The sequence below is a fragment of the Aotus nancymaae genome, unplaced genomic scaffold (genome assembly GCF_030222135.1).
Source record: "Aotus nancymaae isolate 86718 unplaced genomic scaffold, 86718_ANA_hifiasm-v0.15.2.pri h1tg000012l, whole genome shotgun sequence".
NCBI lineage: Eukaryota > Metazoa > Chordata > Mammalia > Primates > Aotidae > Aotus > Aotus nancymaae.
This window is the reverse complement of record NW_026988423.1, coordinates 43,390,058-43,411,866: the sequence shown is the minus strand read 5'-3', so window position 1 is coordinate 43,411,866 and position 21,809 is coordinate 43,390,058. Positions and strand designations below refer to the sequence as shown.

The window sequence follows — 21,809 nt, the reverse complement described above, 5'->3', positions numbered from 1 at the left end:
TCAAGGCATCATGCTACCTGATTCCAGAACATCCTAAAATGCTACAGTAACCAAAACAGTATGGTACTGCCAGGTACCATGGCACCCACCTGTAGTCCCATTTACTTGGGAGGCTGAGGAGGGAAGATGGATTGAGCCCAGGAGTTCAAGACTACTGCAGTGCACTATCATTGCCAGAAGCCATTGCTTGAAAGCGCACGTGCACGTGTGCGCGCGCGCGCACACACACACACACACTCCTGCAAGGACAGCATGGTATGGCATGAAAACAGGCACATAGACCAATGGAACGGAATAGAGAGCCCAGAAATAAATCCACACATTTACAGTCAATTGATCTTTGGCAAAGATGACAAGAGTACACAATGGAGAAAGGACAGTCTCTTCAAGAAATGGTACTGAGAAAACTGGATATTTATATACACAAGAATGAAAGTATTCCATTGTCTTACCTTACACACAGAAATCAACTCTAAATGGATTAAAGACTTCAATATAAGACCTGAAACTACAAAACTCCTAGAAGAAAAAAATTGAGGGAAAATTTCCTTGACATTGGTCTGGACAATGATATTTTTGGCTATAACCCCAAAAGCATGACAACAGAAGAAAAAATTGACCTTGAGATTGCATTAAGCTAGAACGCTACACTGCAAAGGAATAGCCAACAGACTGAAGACACAATCTACAGAATGGAAGAAAATATTTGCAAACCATATGTCTGATAAGGGATTAATATTCAACATATAACTTAATAAAAAAAATACAACCTGATTTTAAGAAGGGCAAAAGGGAAGGCTTGCAGGGAGGTGGGGATGATTAATAGATACAAAAAGTAGTTAGAAAGAATGAATAAGACCTGTGAGTTGATAATGCAATAGGGTGGTGATAGTCAATAATTTACTGTACAGTTAAAAATAACGAAGTGTAATTGGATTGTTTGTAACACAAAGGATAAATGCTTGATGGATGGATACCCCATTCTCCATCCTGTGATTATTACACATTGAATGTCTGCATAAAAACATCTCATGTACCCCATACATATATACACCTACTATGTATCCACAAAAATTAAAAACATTTTTTTAAAGTAGGCAATAAAGAATAAATAATGGGCAAAGGACTTGGATACACATTTCTCAAAAGAAGACAAACAAATGGCCAACGGGTACTTTTTTTCAATTCTCAACAGCAGGAATCATAAAGTAAATGCAAATTAAAACCGCAGTGAGATCTCACCCCACCCTTGTTAGAATGGCTATTATCAAAAAGACAAAAATACCAAGTGCTGGCAGGGCTGTGAAGAAGGAACCTCTGCACGCTATTGGTAGGAACGTACATTGGTACAACTCTTACAAAACACTTTGGAGGTGCCTCAAAAAACCGAAAATAGAACCATCATATAATCCAACCATCCCATTTCTAAGTATACATCTGAAGACACTGAAGTCAGTACGTCCAAGAGACGTCGGCACTCCCATGCTGGCTGCAGATAGGAAATCAGCCTCGGTGTCCATCAGCAGATGAATGGATAAAGAAAAAGTGATACATATACCCAGTGGAGTCAGATTCAGCCTCAACAAAGAAAGAAATTCTGTCAATTGCAACAACACGGATAAATCTGGAGGGCATTATACGGAGTGAAATAAGCCAAGCACAGAAAGACAAATACAGCATGATCTCACTTATACGTGCAATCTAAAAACAGTTGAACTCATAGAAGCAGAGTAGAGCTGGGCGCAGTGGCTCACACCTGTAATCCCAGCACTTTGGGAAGCTGAGGCGGGTGGATCATGTGAGGTCAGGAGTTCGAGACCAACGTGACCAACATGGTGAAACCCCGTCTCTACTAAATTAAAAAAATAATAAAATTAGCCAGCTGTGGTGGCGCACACCTGTAATCCCAGCTACTTGGGAGGCTGAGGCAGGAGAATCACAGTTGCCAGGGATTTGTGGGGTCAAGGGCGTGTGGGAAATGGAGAGCTGTTGGTCAAAGGGTAATAAATTTGAAGAAGAAGAAGAAAAAAAAAAAAAGGCAGCTGTTTCCAAACGCCATAAGGTTGATTATGTCAACACTGGAGACAGAGTCAGCTTCTGAGAGCAGTGAGGGGTGGCAACACGTCACGTAGGAAAACCCTACTTAATTCACACATCAAACCCTTCTTCTCAAGATAGCATAAATATGAAAACCAATGGCAGAAACCACGATTAGTTTCCCACCAACCTAATACTCTGGATTTTTGCATAATGTAGTGTTGTTTCCCAGGGTTGAGCTCCCAGCTTCTCTCTCTTTGTGCTATTCCAGTATGTGGTTCTTGATTTATGCGTGAATTAGCACAGCGCTCACAACACATGCACGTGGCAGCTCAGGAACATTTCCCAATGATGAACAAGCAGTAGGACTCTTACATGTCTATCCACACAGGACCAGAGGTATTAAGAAAGAAGCATGATATTGATTATTATTATTTATTTACTTTTTGAGACAGTCTCACCATGTTGCCCAGGCTGGAGTGCAGTGGCACAATCTCGGCTCACTACAATCTCCACCTCCCAGGCTCAAGCAATTCTCTTGCCTCGTCCTCCCAAGTAGCTGGGACTACAGACATGTGCCATCATGCCAGGCTAATTTTTTTATTTTTAGTAGAGATGAGGTTTCACCGTGTTGGCCAGGATGGTCTCAAACTCCTGACCTCAAATGATCCACCCACCTTGACCTCCCAAAGTGCTGGGATTACAAGTGTGAAACACCACACCCGGCTAATACTGATTGTTTACACCGAAAACAAGAAATTCTAGAATTGCTCATATATTTTCTTTTTCATTTTCTTTTGAGACAGGGTCTCACTCTGTTGCCCAAACTGGAGTGCAGTGGTGCAATCTCAGCTCACTGCAACCTCTGCCTCCTGGGTTCAAGTGATTCTTCTGCCTAAGCCTCCCAAGTAGCTGGGATCACAGGCTTGTGAGACCGCGCCCAGCTAATTATTGCATTTTTACTAGAAACAGGTTTTCCCCATGTTGGTCAGGCTGGTCTCAATCTCCCGACCTCAGGTGATCTGCCTGCCTTGGCCTCCCAAACTTCAGGGATTACAGGCGTAAGCCACTGTACCCAGCCCTCATAGGTATATTTTCATAAATTATTTGCTAAAATTTAAACTATTTTCAAATCTCAAGATGGTATTATTGAATCAAATGGTTTTTTTTTTTTTTTTTTGGAGACGGAGTTTTGCTCTTGTTACCCAGGCTGGAGTGCAATGGCGTGATCTCGGCTCACCGCAACCTCCGCCTCCTGGGTTCAGGCAATTCTCCCGCCTCAGCCTCCTGAGTAGCTGGGATTACAGGCACGCGCCACCATGCCCAGCTAATTTTTTTTTTTTTTGTATTTTTAGTAGAGACGGGGTTTCACCATGTTGACCAGGATGGTCTCGACTTCTTGACCTCGTGATCCACCCGCCTCGGCCTCCCAAAGTGCTGGGATTACAGGCGTGAGCCACCGCACCCGGCCAATAATTTTAATTTTTAAATGTTTACTTTCTCAGTGGAAACTTACTCAAATTTTGGACAACTTGAATAAAATATTTTTAAAAATCTTTTTCTTTTTCTGTGGACAGGGTCTCTGTCGCCCAGGCTGGAGTGCAGTGGCACCATCATAGCTCACTGCAGCCTCCAACTCCTGGGCTCAAGTGGTCCTCCTGCCTCAGCCTCATGAGTAACTGGAACCACAGACCCATGCCACCACACTGGGCTAATTTTTAAATTTTTTGGAAGGATAGGGTCTCACTGCGTTGCCCAGGCTGGTCTCAAACTTCTGGGCTTAAATGATCCTCTGCGGCAGCTTTCCAACGTGCTGGGGTGGCAAGCATGGGCCCCTCCTGGCCCATCACTGATCTGTTTAGTGATAAGGGCGCCCATTTCCAGCCCACTCCTTACTGCCCTGGGGAATCCTGGATCCCTGAGCTGCTTGTGGAGCCTCATCATTTGGTGGATCTTCTGGCTGCTGTACATCCACCCGAGCTCCTCATTTCCCTGCATTTCTTTCTTTCTTTCTTTTTTTTTTTGAGACAGAGTCTCGCTCTGTTCCCCAGGCTGGAGTGCAGTGATGCGATCCCAGCTCACACTGCAACCTCCACCTCCCGGGTTCAAGTGATTCTCCTGCCGCAGCCTTCCCAGCAGCTGGGATTACAGGTGCCCACACCACCACGCCTAGCTAATTTTTGTATTTTTAGTAGAGATGGGGTTTCACCATGTTAGCTAGGGTGGTCTCGATCTCCTGACCTCGTGATCTGCCCACCTCGGCCTCCCAAAGTGCTGGGATTGCAGGCATGAGCCACCAACGCCAGCCTTCCCTGTATTTTTAAATCAATTTCTCCACCATCTGTGGCAGCAACTCAGGATCCTGGAGGGAGTTGTCCTTTTCCTCCCTATTAGGGGCAGGATGCCCTTGACTGTGTCTTCCTGTAGGCTCACTGACAAGAGGGGCTACGGAGCAGGTCCTGGGTGCGTGGGCAATGTTGTTTTGGGGGGACAGCATTATGCCCAAACAAGGAGGGCGTGACTGTTCAGAATAAGGAGAGGTGGGCCCTTCTGTAGCCTCAGAAGGCTCAGCAGAATCTCACAGTTCTAAATACTTGGGGGATTCTTACGTATCAAGGTCCCATTGTTTCCCAGACAGGACCCTGACCTAGACACCTTAGACCCGGAGCGTCTCAGCCCCTCTGGAGTTCAGCCGCAGTGATGCCAGGCCTTCAGCTCTCGCAGCCCTCCTGCCACAGCACGTGAGAACCTCTCTGTAAGCTACCTGGGGGGCCGTGGGAATTTCACGCATGGCTTTTAATTGTCGGTTCATCACCCACAGCTTCTTGATATATTTTCCTAGGATATCAATGACACTTGGCAATAATTGCCTAATTGTTTGTAACTGTTTTTTCTCTGTTCTCTTTCCTTTCACAGATAAAAACTGTAAATTCTGCACAAAATTAAAAGAAAGCAAACGAGGAAGAAGATGGCTGGGCATGGTGGCTCACACCTGTAATCCCAGCACTTGGGGAGGCTGAGGCAGAAGGATTGCTTAGGACCACAAGTTGGAGACCGGCCTGGGCCATGTAGTGAGACCCCCTTTCTACAAAAAATTTAAAATAAAAACGGTCAGGTGTTGTGGTGCCTGCCTGTAGTCCCAGCTACTCAGGAGGCTGAAGTGGGAAGACTGCTTCAGCCCAAGAGTCCGAGGTTATGATGAGCTGTGATTGTGCCACTGAACTCCAGACACAGAGAGACCTGACTCAAAAAGGAGGGAGGGAAAGGAGGGGGAGGGGGAGGGGAGGGGGAGGGGGAGGGGGAAGGGAAGGCAAGGAGGGGAGGGGAGGAGGGGAGGAGGGAAGGGGAGGGGAAGGGAAGAAAGGGAGAAAAGGGGGAAAGGAGGGGGAAAGAGGGAAGCAGGGAAGGGAGGAGAAGGGAAGGGAAGGAGGAAAGGGAAGGAAGGGGGGAGCAGAGGGGAAGGGGCGGAGAGTGGAAGGGGAGGGGAGGGGAAACAGAGGGGAGGAGAAGGGGAGGAGGAGGGGAGGGAAAGAGAGAGGAGAGGGAGGGAGGGAAGGAGAGGGAAGAGGGAGGGAAGAGGGAGGGGAGGGAGGGAAGAGGGAGGGAGGGAGGGAAGGAGGGAGGGCCAGACCCGTAAAACCTAGACACCGGAGAATGAAGACGGCAAATTCTAGAGAGTGTTCCAAACTTGGAATAAGGGTTAAGGGGGTTTCCTGGTTTATGGCTTTTAGTCATAGGGAAGCTTTGTTAACAAAAACTCCAAAAGAAAACCAGTTTTTCTGTTCTTAGTTGCCGAGGACAGGACTTGTGTCGCCGACTAGGAGGGAATCCAAGGGAAGGGACTCGGAGCGCGTAGCAGAGGAGGTGGTGGTCTCAGGACTCACTGCTTCTCGGGGAGAAAGAGGAAGCAAGAGACGGAAGTGTCCCTCGGAGACATGATGACAAAGGGAAAAAATGAAACAAGGAGTGAAGGGTCCACAGAAACAAAAGCAAATCTCAAAATCAGAGACCACAAAACCCTTCCCCCTACAAAAGAGCACTGTTACTTTTAAAAGTGAATTTTATCAACAGAAGAGAGCATTTTTTGAACCAAGAAAAACAGTCGCCATTCCAAACCTTCACCCACGTGCACACCACTGTTACTGCATTGTTACAAATAAAACAGCAGATCCCAGTGCATGCAGGTGGCTAGAAGTAAAGCAAAGCAAGAAATAAAACATTTCAGCTGGTGCAAAAATATCCCCCAAAGTTGTCTAGATGGGCCAGGCCCAGTGACTCACACCCATAATCCCAGCACTTTGGGAGGCTGAGGAAGGCACATCACCTGAGGTCAGGTGTTCGAGACCAGCCTGACCAACATGGTGAAACCCTGTCTCTACCAACAATACAAAAACTAGCCGGGTGTTACCTGTTTATCCAGGAAATTCAAATGGATTTAGGAGCCCTGCGTTAGGATGGTATTATCACCTCCATCACACAGGAAATTATGAGGGTTTTAGGAGCTCTGTGTCAAGAACCAGATCAAAGAACAAATGTTTGAACAAAAGCTGCTATCGGTCAGGAAATTACAAGGAGCTCTGTGTCAGAAACCAGAGGCGGAGATTAAATATATATATTTTATTATGCCACATGTGGTGAAGTATCGTGTTGTAAGTTATTCTCAAATGGTAAAGAAAAAAAAAGTCTGTGTGTGTACACACAAATTCACAGAAAGACAAAAGACTAATGTCTCAGAATCCTAATGAGTGACAAATCTAGGTGAAGCTTATATGGGTGAATTAGATTATTCCTACAAATATATCGCAAGAAATTTCTGTATTGAAAGTCTTCCAAGAGACTACAAGCATACCACGAAAGGATCAACAAAGTGGACTCTTTTTCGCCAACACTAATTAAATCGACAGCACTCCTGGGTGAGAGTAGTTGGGAAAGAGACTGACAGAGAATGAAGCACCAATATCGGGAATGGAAAGAGGTACTCCACTTCAGATAACAAAAGGATCCGATATTTGCTTTTTGCAGATTTGATGATGGAGATGAAATGGAAAGATGTGAGATGCAGCTTGGCAACTCCTATTAAAAAAAAAAAAAAAAAGAAAAAAGAAAACAGCCCGTTGGGATTTTGATTGACATTTCATTGAATCTATAAATTTATTTACAGAGATTGACATCTTTACAATGTCTAGCTTTTTATTATTATTTTTATTTTTTTTATTGCATTTTAAGGTTTTGGGGTACATGTGAAGAACATGCAAGATTGTTGCATAGGTACACACATGGCAGTGTGATTAGCTGCCTTCCTCCCCTTCACCTATATCTGGCATTTCTCCCCATGCTATCTCTCCCCAACTCCCCACCCCCCACTGTCCCTCCCCTATTTCCCCCCAACAGACCCCAGTGCCCCAGTGTGTAGTGCTCCCCTCCCTTGTTATTATTATTTTTAAGACAAAGTCTCACTCTGTTGCCCTGGCTGGAGTGCAGTGGCACGATCACAGCTCACTGCAGCCTCAACTTTCTGGGCTAGGTGATTCTCTCATCTTGACCTCCTGAGAAGCTGAAACCATTGGTGCATGCTACGATGCAGGGCTTATATTTTGTATTCTTTTGTAGAGATGGGGTCTTGCTATGTTGCCCCGGCTGGTCTTGAACTCCTGGGCTTGAGCAATCCTTCCGCCTTGGCTTCCCAAATTGCTGGATTGCAGGCATGAGTTACCGTGCGCAGCCTGTGTTGAGCTGTTTAATTGATAAACAAGGTATTCTTTTATTTAGGTTTCCTGTGATATTTCTCAATGAGATTATAGAGTTTTCCTAGTAGAATTCTTGCACACAATTGTCCGATGTGTTATAAGGTCGAGTTGAAATTTCAGCAAGGGATCCAATAAACAGAAGGTCCCTAGAGCCAAAACGCATAGCCTGGAGATACAGGAGCACGTGTCATACCAATTAGTCTTCTGAACAGCGTGGCTTTGTTTGTTTTGAGGCAGGGTCTTGCTGCGTTGCCCAGGCTGGGGAGCAGTGCTGCAATCGTAGCTCACTGCAGCCTCAAACTCCTGGGCTCAAGTGATCCTCCCACCTCAGCCTCGTGAGTAGCTGGGACCACAGGCACACACTACTATGGCCATCTTATCTTTAAAAATGTTTGTGTAGAGATGAGGGTCTCACTGTGTTGCCCAGGCTGGTCTTGAATGCCTGGCTTCAAGCAGTCCTCCCGCCTTGGCCTCCCGAAGTGCTGGGAATAAAGGCATGAGCCACCACTCCTGGCCTAACATGGTTATTATCCGCATTTTTAAGGCAGAGGACAAGTGGGCCAGATGGGACCATAAAGCGTTCCTAAGGGTAACCAACTTAGGGCGTTATAGCTGTCATCATAGAAGTAGCACGATCCATATTACTTTTATAGCCTACCGGTGAAAGTCAAAACCTTAAAGCCTTTACAACACAGTGTAGGATAGGGTTTCTTAACCTTGGTACTACTGACAGTTTGGGCCAGACAATCCTTTTTTTTGTGGCAGGCTCTCCTGTGCATTGTAGGATGTCTGGCAGCGTAACTGGCCACGAGATGTCTGTCTGTTACTCTAGATGTCAGTAACAACCAGTTTTGACAAACACAAATGTTTCCAGATATTGCCAAATGTACCCTAAGGCAAATGTTACCCCTAGTTGAGAACCGCTGATAAACAAGACTATCTTCATGGTTTCAGTGTAGGAGGAAAATATTTAAATATGTCACAGATATCCATAAAGGAAAAGATTGATAAAGTTGGTACTATTGAAATTAATAACTTCCTCCAGCAATATATATAAAAAGAATATATTGTGGCCAAATAGAGCTTGTCTCTAGAATGCAAGGCTTGATCAACATTCACAGTAAATCAGTATTACTTATCAAATCAACTGACTTAAGAAGGAAAACCACATTATCATCTCAACAGATTTTAAAACATTGATGAAATTCAGCATCCATTCATGATAAAAATTCCCTACAGACTAGGAATAGAAGGCAATTTTCTCAATAGAGGTTTTCGACAAAGAAACACATTTTTTAAAAGTAGCATCATATGTAATGGTGACAATGGAATAGTTTTCCCTTCAGATGAGGAACAAATCAAAGATGGCCACTCTTACTGCTTCTATTTGACGTCATTACTGGAGGTTCTGGCCAGAACAATGAGGCAAGGAAAAAAGAAAGCCATACAGATTGAAAAAGAGGAAATAAGTCTTTACTGACATGTCACATGATTATGTAGAATAGTTCAAAACATGAATCTGCAAAATATGCTATTAAAACTAAAAGTGAGTTTAGCAAGGTGATGGGATACAAGATCAACATACAGGAATCCGTTTATTTCTATATACTAGTAATGAGCAACCAGAAATAAAAATGTTTTTAAATACCATTTTCTGGACCGGGTGCGGTGGCTCACACCTGTAATCCCAGCACTTTGGGAGGCTGATACAGGCAGATCACCTGAGATCAGGAGTTCGAGACCAGCCTGACCAATGTGGAGAAACCCTGTCTCTATTAAAAATACAAAATTAGCCAGGCGTGGTGGCTCATGCCTGTAATCCCAGTTACTTGGGAGGCTGAGGCAGGAGAATCGCTTGAACCCGGGAGGCAGAGGTTGCAGTGAGCAGAGATCGCTCCACTGCACTCCAGCCTGGGCAACAAGAGTGAGACTCCATTTCAAAAAAAAAAAAAAAAAAAAAAAATTTGCAAAGGAACAACAAAATAGCAATAAGAAGTCCATACTTAATGAGTAATTACTTGAAATGTAAATGGATTAAACTCTCCAATCAAAAGATACAGAATGGCTGAATGGATAAATAAAAACAGGATCCAACAACATACTGCCTACAGGAAACTCACACACATAGGCTGAAAGTGATGGGATGCAAAAAGATATTTCAAACAAATAGTAACCCAAAGAGTGCAGGAGTGGTTATATATACATTAGACAAACTAGACTTTCAGTCGAAATCTCTCAAAGAGGCAAAGAAGGGCACTATATAACGGAAAAGGGGTCAGTTCATCAAGAAGACAGAACAATTGTAAATATGCATGCACCTAATGTTGAAGCGACTAAAGCAAATATTTAAAGAAAACATTAACAGAACTGAAGGGAGACTCAGCAAGACGATGGTAGAGAACTTGAAAACTCCACTTCCAACAACAGATCAATCATTTAGATGGAAAGTCAATAAGGAAACAGTGGACTTGAATAAAGCTGTAGACCAGATGAGCCTTACAGACGTAGACACCGCATTCCACCCAACAGCGGCACAATATACATTCTCAAGCGCACACATTCTCCAGGATGGATCATATGTTGGGACACAAAAAAGGTCGTACAAATTTAAGCAGATTGAAACCATTTCAAGTATCTTTTGTGACTACAATAGTAAAAAACTAGAAATCAATAGGAATTTTGGAAAATTTACAACTTTGTATAAATAACACACTCCTGAATGACCAGTACATCAAAGAAAAAAATCAAAATTGAAATAAAAAGTATCTTGAGATAGAAAAAAATAGAAACACAACTTACTAAAACTTATGAGATGCAGCAAAGGCAGTTGTAAAAGGGAAGTTTAGAGCAATAAATGCCTCCCTTCAGAAAAAAAAGAAAAATATCAAAATAAACAGCTTAACTTCCCATCTCAATCAAGAAAAAGAAAAACTAAGCTCAAATTCAGCAGACGTAAAAAAAAAAAAACAAAAAAAAAACATTAGAACAGAAATAAATCAGAGACTAGAAAAACAGAAAAGATCAACAAAACTAATAGTTGGTTTTTTGAAAATATAAACAAAAGTGACAAAGGTTTAGCTAGATTAACCAAGAGAAAAAGACATAGGACTTTAATAAATAAAATTATAAATGAAAGAGGAGTTATTACAAATGATAATACAAAAATATGAAGAATCCTGAGACTAGTAACAACAATGATACGCCAGCAAACTGGAGAATCTAGAAGAAATGGATAAATTCCTAGAAATATACAACCTTACTTATCCATAATTACTTTAAATGTAAATGGATTTAACTCTATCAACAGTCAATCATGAAGAAATAGAAAATTTGAACAATAATGAATAAAGACATTGAACCCATAATCAAAAACTTCCCAGGACAAGATGGCTTCCCTAGGGAATTCTACCAACTATTTAAGGAAGTATTAATGCCAGTCCTTCTCATTCTTGAAAAAAAATGAAGTGGAAAGAACACCTTCAACCTCATTTTATGAGGTCAGCATTACCCTGATACCAAAGACAGACAAGAACAATTAAAAAATATATAATTATAGGTCAATATCCCTGATGAACACAGATGCGAAAATCCTCAAGAAAATATTAGTAAGTTGAATCCAACAGCCCACCAAAAAGATCATTCGCCATAATCAAGTACAATTTATTCCTGGTATTCAAGGATGTTTCCACATATGCAAATCTATAAATGTGATATGCCATATTAACAGAATGAAAGACAAAAACCATATGATCATCTCAAAAGATGCAGAAACAGAATTTGACAAAATTCAACATCGCTTCATGATAAAAATTCTCAACAAATTAGGCATAGGAGAAATGTACCTCAAATAAAGTTCATGTATGACAAACCCACAGCTACCATCATTCTCAACAGTGAGAAGTTAAAAGCTTTTCTTATCATATCAGGGGCAAGACAAGAGTGCCGTATCTCACCACTCCTATGCAACATAGCATTGGCAGTCTTAGCCAGAGTAATTTGTAAGAAAAAGAAATAAAAGCCACCCAAGTTGGAAAAAATGAAGTTAAACTTTCTCTGAATATGTGTATATATTCAGAGATTAGAATATATCAGAAGATGTATCTCTTTGGAAATATATGTATTCTTTGGAAACATATATATTTGGATATATATATTTTATATGTGTGTGTATGTGTGTGTGTGTATTTTTTCATTGTAAATTTATTTCCAAAGAAAGTATTGGATAACCTAGAAGAAATAGATTCCCAGAAACACACAACTTACCAATATTAAATTGTGAAGAAATAGAAAATGTGAACCAATACAACAATGAATGAAGAGATTGAAACCATCATCAAAAACTTCTCAGGACAAGATAGCATCACTAGAGAGTTCTACCAAATATTTACAGAAGAATGAATGCCAATCCTCTTCGCTCTTGCACCTGTAGACCATACCATACACCAAGCAGTACTCCTTGTTGTATGTATATAGGTACATGCGCTTTATGGTTATCACGGCAGTATTCCTAAGAGCAAAGTCCTGGAATCAACCTAAGCGTTCATCAACACAGGGCTGGATAAAGACCACATATGTGTTTCTCTGATGATTATGATGTTGAACATTTTTTCACGTTTGTTAGCCAGCTGCATGTCTTCTTTTGAAAAACAAAATACTCAGCCATCAAAAAGAATGAAATCACGTCTTTTGCATCAACATCGTCCCAACTGAAATAACTCAAACAGAAAATCAAATACTCCGTGCTCTCACTTATCAGTGGGAGCTAAACAATGGGTGCCTATGGACATGCAGAGGGAAGAACTGACGCTAGAGACTCCAAAGAATGGGAAATGGGAGAGGAGTGAGGGTTGAAAACTTACCTGTTGGGTGCAATGCTCACGATTTGGGTGACGGGTGCACTGAAAGCCTAGACGTCATCACTACACAATAATGCACGTAAGAAAGCTGCAGGCACTTGTCCCCCTAAAAATAAAAATTAAAGATTAAAGAAAATAAAATCAGTAGGGTTTCTCTACACTAACAATGAACTGTCCAAAAAAAAAAAATTAAGAAAACAATCGCACTTAAAATAGCATGAAAAAGAATAAAACACCTAGAAATAAATTTCACCAAGAGGGTAAAAAAATCTATACACTGAAAACTATAAAACACTGATGAAAGAAATGAAATATGCAAATAAGTGAAAAGATATCTTGTGTGTGTGGATTGGAAGAGCTAATACCATCAAGGCTGGGGGTAGTTGCTCACACCTGTAATCCCAGCACTTTGGGAGGCCAAGGCGGGCAGATCACCTGAGGTCAGGAGTTTGAGACCAGCCTGCCAACATGGTGAAACCCCATCTCTACTTAAAATATGAAAAATAGCTGGGCATGCTGGCATGTAACCGTAGTCCCAGTTACTTGGGACACTGAGATGGGAAAATCACTTGAACCTGGGAGGCAGAGGTTGCAGTGAGCCAAGTTTGTGCCACTGCACTCTAGCCTGGATGGCAGAGCAAGACTCTGTCTCAAATAACAAAACAAATAAAAAACTAATACTGTCAAAATGTTCATACTACCCAAAGGAACATACAGTTTCAATGCGATCCTTATTAAAATTCTAATGGCATTTTAAAAATGAAGATAGAAATAACAATTCTCGAAAATATATGGAACCATAGTAGACCCCAAGTAGTCAAAGCAAGCTTGAGAAAGAAGACAAAGTTAAAGATATTACATGCTCTGATTTCAAACTATTATAAACCTTTAGGAATCAAAACAGTATGGTATTTGCATAAAAATACACACTTAGAACAATGGAACATGAGGCCGGGCGCGGTGGCTCACGCCTGTAATCCCAGCACTTTGGGAGGCTGAGGCGGGTGGATCACGAGGTCAAGAGATCGAGACCATCCTGGTCAACATGGTGAAACCCCGTCTTTACTAAAAATACAAAAAATTAGCTGGGCACGGTGGCGCGTGCCTGTAATCCCAGCTACTCAGGAGGCTGAGGCAGGAGAATTGCCTGAACCCAGGAGGCGGAGGTTGCGGTGAGCCGAGATCCCGCCATTGCACTCCAGCCTGGGTAACAAGAGCGAAACTCCGTCTAAAAAAAATATAATAATAAAAAATAAATAACAATGGAACATGAGAGATGGCTGGACATGGTGGCTCATGCTTATAATCCCAGCACTTTGGGAGGCTGAGAGGAGGGTGGATCATTTGAGTGCGGAGTTTGAGATCAGCCTAAGTAACATGGCAAAACCCCATCTCTACAAAGAAAATTCAAAAATTAGCTGGATATAGTGGTGTATGCCTATAGTCCCAGCTACTCGTGAAGCTGAGGTTGGGGGATCACTTAAACCCAGGAGGTGGAGGTTACAATGAGCTGAGATTGTGGCACCACTGCACTCCAGCCTGGGTGACAGATGGAGACCCTGTCTCAAAAGGAGAGAGAGAGCACGCACGCAAAATTGCGAAGAGATAAATCCACAGGTATGTAGCCATCTAAGCTTTGGGAAGGGTACCAAACTATCCAAAGGGGAAAGGATAGTCTCTTTTATAAATGGTATTGGAAAAACTCGATATTCAGATGCAAAAGGATGAAATTGGATCATTGTCTTACACCACAGACAAAAATTAACTCTAAATTGATTAAAGGCTTAAATGTAAGACTTGAAACTGTAAAACTCCTAGAAGAAAATAAAGGGAAAAAAGCTTCTTGACATTAGCCTGGCAAGGACTGCTTTGGATTTGATACCAAAAGCATAGACAGCAAAAGTAAAAATAGACAAATGTGACTGCATGAAACTAAAAAGCTTCTGCCCAGCAAAGGAAGCAGTCCACCAAGTGAAAAGGCAGTCTATGGAATAGGAGGCAGGTTTGCAAACCACACAGCTGACAAGGGATTAATATCCAAGACATATTAATATAAGGAACTCATACAACTCAATGGCAAAAAACTGAATAATCTGATCCAAAAATGGGCAAAAGGTCTGAGTAAACATTTTTCCAAAGGAGGCATCGAAATATCCAGCAGATGTATGAGAAGGTGCTCAACACCATTAATCATCAGAGAAATGCAAATCAAAACCACAGTGAGATAACACCTGGCACCTATTAGCACGGCTATTATTGGCTGCACATGGTGGCTCACGTCTGTAATCCCAGCACTTTGGGAGGCTGAGGCAGGTGGATCACCTGAGATCAGGAGTTTGAGACCAGCCTGGCCAGTATGATGAAACCCCGTCTCTACCAAAAATACAAAAATTTAGCTGGGCATGGTGGTAGGTGCCTGTAATCCCAGCTACTTCAGGGACTGAGGCAGAAGACTCACTTGAAGCCAGGAGGCAGAGGTTGTAGTGAGCCAAGATCGTGCCGCTGCACTCCAGCCTGGGCAACAAGAGCAAAACTCTGTCAAAAAAAAAAAAAGAAAGAAAGAAGATGGCTATTACCAAAAAGACAACAGGTAACAAGCATCTCTTGGGGTGAGAGGTGTGGAGAAAAGGATACCCTCGTGTACTTGTTTGTAGGAATGTAAATTAGTGCAGCCATCATGGAAAACAGTATGGAAGTTCCTCCAAAAAATAAATGTAGAACTACCATATGATCCAGCAAGCCTACTTCCAGATATGTATCCAAAGGAAAGAGGTCAGTATCTAGAAGATGTATTTAAACTATGCTCATTACTGCATTCTTCACAATTGCCAAGATATGAAAACAATCTAAGTGTCTGTCAGTAGATGAACAGATAAAGAAAATGTGGCTTATATACACAATGGAACAGTGTTCAGCCTTAAAAAAGGAAATCCTGGCATGTGCAACAGGGATAAACCTAGAGAAATTAAGCCAGACACAGTATGGCTTGATCCATACTGCATGATCTCACTTATATGTAGAATCTAAAAAAGTGGAATGCATAGAAGCAGAGAGTGGAATGGTGTTCCTAGGGTCTGGGGGTGGGGAAATGGGGAGATATTGATCAAAAGGTACAAGCTTTCAGTTATAAGATAAATAAGTTATGGGAGTTTACTATACAACATAATGACTATAATTAATTGTGCTTTTTTTTTTTTTGAGACGGAGTTTCGCTCTTGTTACCCAGGCTGGCGTGCAATGGCAGGATCTCGGCTCACCGCAACCTCCACCTCCCGGGTTCAAGCGATTCTCCTGCCTCAGCCTCCCGAGTAGCTGGGACTACAGGCGTGCGCCACCATGCCCAGCTAATTTTTGTATTTTTAGTAGAGACAGGGTTTCACCATGTTGACCAGGATGGTCTCGATCTCTTGACCTCGTGATCCACCCGCCTCGGCCTCCCAAAGTGCTGGGATTACAGGCATGAGCCACCGCGCCCGGCCAATTGTGCTTTTTAAAATTTGATAGGATAGCAGATTTTAAGTGTTCTTACCCTCTCCCCTACATTAATGGCTACTATAGATGGGGATGGATGTATTAATTTGATTGTGGTATTCATTTTGCAATATATACATATTTCAAATTGTACACCTTGACTATATACAGTTTTGTTTGTTTTGTTTTTGAGACGGAGTCTTGCTCTGTTGCCAGGCTGGAGTGAGTGGTGTGATCTCGGCTCACTGCAACCTCCGCCTCCTGGTTTCATGATTCTCCTGCCTCAGTCTCCTGAGTAGCTGGGACTACAGACACGTGCAACCACACCCAGCTAATTTTTGTATTTTTAGTAGAGACAGGGTTTCACCATGTTTGCCAGGATGGTCTCGATCTCTTGACCTGGTGATCCACCCGCCTTGGCCTCCCAAAGTGCTGAGATTACAGGTGTGAGCCACTGCACATACTACATACAGTTTTATTTGTCAAGTATATCTCAATATATCTGGAAAATAAAAGTACCTTTTGCAGTAGCATCAAAAGAGAAAAAAAAAGTGCAAACTTTGTATGCTTAAAACTACAAAATGCCGGTGAAAGAAATCAGAAAGACCTAACTGGAGAGATATCCTGTGTTCATGGACTTGAAGAGTCAACAGAAGACATCAGTTCCCCCCAAACAGATCTACAGATTCAATGTAATTCCAATCAAAATTCCAGAAGATATTTTTTGCAGAAATTGAGAAACAAATTCTACAATTTATAGGGAAAGACAAAGGACCCAGAACAGTCAAACAAATTGAAAAACTAAAACAACTGGGATGATTCACGCTCCTGATCCCAGGAGTTACTCTAAAGCTACGGGAATCAAGACTGTATGATGGCGAAAAGATAGACACATGGACCAATGGGACAGAACAGACTCCAAAAATAGACTCTTAGATGGTCAGTTGATTTTTGACAAAGGTCCAAAGGCAATTCAACAAAGATAGTACTTCTTAGATTCAACACTAAAAGCACAATCCATAAGCAATCAATTAGTAAATAATACTTTATTAAGAAAACCAAACTTCTGCTTTTTGAAAGATACCACTACGAGTCTAAAACAACAAGCCATATACAGGAGAAAATTTTTGGAAAACGTATAACCAATGGAGGGTGCATCAGAACATACAAACAAGTCTCAAAATTCAAAAACAAGAAAACAAATTCAACTAAAAAGTGGACCAAATATTTAAACAGCCATTTCAAATCATATATATGTCTAGCAAAGAAAGACACTGGGCATTAGGAAAATGTAAATGAAAATGACAGTCACTGTATATGCCAAGTGCCGGCGGGGGTGTGGAGCAACTGGCTCTCTCTTACACTGCTGTGGGTTCAGCCACTCTGGAAACAGTTTGGCCATTTCTTAGAAAGTTAGACATGGGCCAGGTGCAGTAGCTTACGCCTGTAATCCCAGCACTTTGGGAGGCTGAGGTGGGTGGATCATGAGATCGAGATCGAGACAATTCTGGCCAACATGGTGAAAACTTCATCTCTACTAAAACTGCAAAAATTAGCTGGGCCTGCTGGCACGTGGCTTTAGTCCCAGCTACTCGGGAGGCTGAGGCAGGAGAGTTGCTCAAATCCAGGAGATGGAGGTTGCAGTGAGCTAAGATTGTGCCACTGCAGTCCAGCAAAGTTGAACACGCACTCACCATATAATCCAGCCATTCCACTCCTTAAAGGAAAATTTAAGGTTGCACAAAAGCCATTAAACAAGTGCTTATAGAGGATTTATCCAAAATCAACACAAAACCTGGAAAACAACCCAAATGCCCATCAACAGGCGAGTGGACAATTGGTGGTGCGTGTCACAGAACGGACTATACTCAGCAACGAAGACTGGATGATTGACACGTGCAGCGTTGAGAAATCTCAAATGCATGATGCTAAGCGAAGGAAGCCCAACTCAAAAGGCTTCACGTGGTATGTGTCCGTTTATGTGGAATCCTGGACGGGGCAGAAATTTCCTCGACAGAAACAAACCAGCGGTTGCTCGGGGCTGCGGGTCAGGAGTGCCGGCTATAAACGAGTGACGAGGGAACTTTGGAGTGCGCGGCAATCCCGTATTTTGATTGTGGTGGTGGTTATGCCGTTAGGTATATTTGTCAAAACGCACAGACTTGCTTACTAAAAAAGGTGAATTTTAGTCAAAACGCACAGACTTGCTTACTAAAAAAGGTGAATTTTAGCAGAAATATTAAAAATTAACTCCTGTTCATTAAAAGACAAGGCACGAAGATCTCTGCTCCGTATAACCAACGAAGGAGAGACATCTGGAATGCATAAAAGGTTTTACCAGTTAAAAGCTGAAGAGCAAAATGGGCAAAAACTTGAACAATCACCTTCCAGAGAGAGACAGAAAGATCCATTAAATATGAAGTAGGGCAAAAATCACCTCCAAATGACTCAGCAATTTAAATGTAAAACCTGAAACTATAAAACTCCTAGGGAAAAAAAAGGGAGGGGGGAAGACTCCAAGACATTGATTGGGGCAAAGATTTCTTGGAAATGGCACCAAAGACACAAGTAACAAAGCAAAAATAAACAAAAGGGATTGCATTAAACGAAAAAGCATCCGCACAGCAAAAAAAAAAAAACAAAAACCAAACAAAGCAACAACAAACCCACAAAACAAATAATAGAGTGAAAAAACAACCACAGGCTGGGAGAAAATATTTGCAAACTACACATTTGATAAAAAATTAACACCCAAAATACATAAGGGGCTCAAATAACTCAATAGCAAAAAAACAAAGAACTCAATTAAAAGATGGGTAAAGGACCCAAATAGACATTGTCTTACAATGCAGGCACTTTGGAAGGCTCAGGCAGGCAGATCACTTGAGGTCAGGAGCTCAAGATCAGCCTGGTCAACATGGTGAAGTTCTGTGTCTACTAAAAATACAAAAAATTAGCCAGGTGTGCTGGTGGGTGCCTGTAATCCCAGCTCCTTGGGAGGCTGAGGCAGGAGAATCCCTTGAACCCAGGAGAGGGGGAGGTTGCAGTGAGCTGAGATCGTGCACTGAACTCCAGCCTGGGTGATTGAGTGACACTCCATCTCAAAAGACAAGAACACAAAAGAAAATGCAGTATAGTCCTGCAAGAATGGCCATTATCAAAACTTAAAAAAATAATAGATGTCGGTGTGGATGCGGTGAGAAGGGAACAGTTCAGCTCTGCTGGTGGGAATGTAGACTAGCATAACCACTATGGGAAACAGTGTGGAGAATCCTCAAAGAACTAAAATAGAATTACCGTTTGATCCAACAATCCCACTACTGGGCACCCACCCAGAGGAAAAGAAGTCATTATACGAAAAAGATACTTGCACATGCATGTTTATAGCAGCACAATTTGCAACTGCAAAAATGTGGAACCAGCCCAAAGGCTCATCAATCAACGGGTGGATGAAGACACTGTGGTACATGTATACGATGGAATACTACTCAGCCATAAAAAGGAATGAATGAATGGCACTCACAGCAACCTGGATGGGACTGGAGACTATTATTCTAAGTGAAGTAACTCAGGAATGGAAAACCAAGCATCGTATGTTCTCACTCATAAGTGAGAGCTAAGCTATGAGGATGCAAAGGCATAAGAATGACACAGTGGACTCTGGGGACTCGGGGGAAGAGTGGGAGGGGGTCAGGGATGAAAGACTACACACTGGGTGCAGTGTATACTGCTCAGTGATGGGTGCACCGAAATCTCACAAATCACCACTAACAACTTACTCACGTAACCAAACGCCACCTGCTTCCCAAGAACCTATGGAAATATTTTTTTCTTAAAAAAAGAAAATGTGGTATATATACACAATGTAATACCATTCAGCCTTTAAAAAGAAGGAAATGCTGTCATTTGTGACAACATGGATAAACCTGAAAAACTTGCTAAATGCAATAAGCCAGGCACAGAAAGACAAATACTGCGTGAGCTCACATACATGCGGACTCTAAAGAAGTCAAATTCATAGGAGCAGAGAGTAAAATGGTGGTTATCAGAGACTGGGAATGGGGGTGGGTGGCGTCTTAGTGCGTTTTGGTTTGCTGTAAAGGACTACCCGAGGACGGGTCAATTATAAAGAAAAGAGGTTTATTTGGCTCATGGTTTCCTGCAGGCTGTACAGGAAGCTTGGAGCGAACATCTGCTTCTGGTGAGCCCTCAGGAAGCTTCCACTCATGGCGGAAGGCAAAGTGAAGCTGGCCCCACACTGCAAGATAGGGAGCATGACAGAGGAGAGGAGATGCTAAGCTCTTCTCAACAACTAGCTCTGCGTGAGCTAACAGAACGAGAACTCACTCATTACCACGAGGATGGGACCAAGCCACGCATGAGGGAGCTGTCCCATGACCCAAACACCTCCCACCAGCCCCACCTCCAACATGGGGACCACATTTCAACATGAGATTTGGGTGGGACAAACATTCAAACAATATCAGATGGGGAAAAGGCAGATGTTGATCAAAGGGTACGAAATGTCAGTTAGACAGGAGTACGCTTTAGTGATCTATTTGCACGGCATGGTGACTGTAATAAATAGGAAAGCACTGTGTATTTCCAAAGACATGAAACAGCACAAGCTTCATTAGTCAACAGAAAAATGCACACCCACCCAACGGACAAATTAAAACATCTGACGGTAACAAGAAATTGGGCCAGGCGTGGTGGCTCACGCCTGTGATCCCAGCACTTTGGGAAGCCGAGGCAGGTAGATCACTTGAGGTCAGGCATTCGAGACCAGCCTAGCTAACACGATGAAACCCCGTCTCTACTAAAAATACAAAAATTAGCCGGGCATAGTGGCAGGGGCCTGTAATCCCAGCTACTCGGGAGGCTGAGGCAGGAGAATCGCTTGAACCTGGGAGGCAGGGGTTGCGGTGAGCCGAGATCACTCCACTGCACTCCAGCCTGGGTGATAGAGAGAGATTCCATTAAAAAAAACAAAAAAAAACAAAAAAAAACCCAAAGAACTGGTTGATTCGATCACTGTGGGATTGGGAATCAGTTCGGCTTTAGCTGGGATAAAGATCTGCTTTCCCTATCAGCCAGCAGCTCTACTCCTACGTTCAAATCCTGGGGGTCAGCATGGAGGCCGCTTGGCCCACAATGGGCAGAGCAGCAGCATGGGTAATAGCCCCAAACTGCAAACAACCCATGAATCCATCCACAGTAGAGTTTTGGGTGATGATGAACAAATGATAGAATATTATGCAGCGACAAAAATGACTGAACCTGACTGTGTGCAGCCGCATCGATTAATCCTAGGAAAATCATGTTTAGTGAAAGAGACCAGACATAGAAAGTTCCATAGTATTATATACAGAAATTTCAAAGATAGTGGTTGGGCACGGCGGTCCATGCCTGTAATCCCAGCACTTTAGGAGGCTGAGGTGGGCGAACTCCTGATGTCAGGAGTTCGAGACTAGCCTGGGCAACACGGTGAAACCCCGTCTCTACTAAAAATAAAAAAATTAGCTGGGTGTGGTGGTGCATGCCTGTAATCCCAGCTACTCTGGAGGCTGAGGCAGGAGAATCGCTTGAACCCGGAGGTTGCAGTGAGCCGAGATCGCACCACTGCAGTCCAGCCTGTGTGGCACACAAGACACTGTCTCAAAAAAAAAAAAAAAGAAAAAAAGAAAAAGAAAAAGAA

The 21,809-nt window shown here is 42.6% G+C and overlaps 1 long non-coding RNA gene across 1 annotated transcript in view; it reads right to left on the bottom strand.

Annotated features, from left to right (window-relative positions):
- The window catches only part of LOC135274632 (uncharacterized), a 55,041-nt gene that overhangs the window by 14,348 nt on the left and 18,884 nt on the right, over nt 1–21,809 (bottom strand). Inside the window, exon 2 of the long non-coding RNA XR_010342428.1 lies at nt 12,644–12,746. This is a non-coding gene — a long non-coding RNA (uncharacterized LOC135274632). The remainder of the gene's footprint in view (nt 1–12,643; nt 12,747–21,809) is intronic.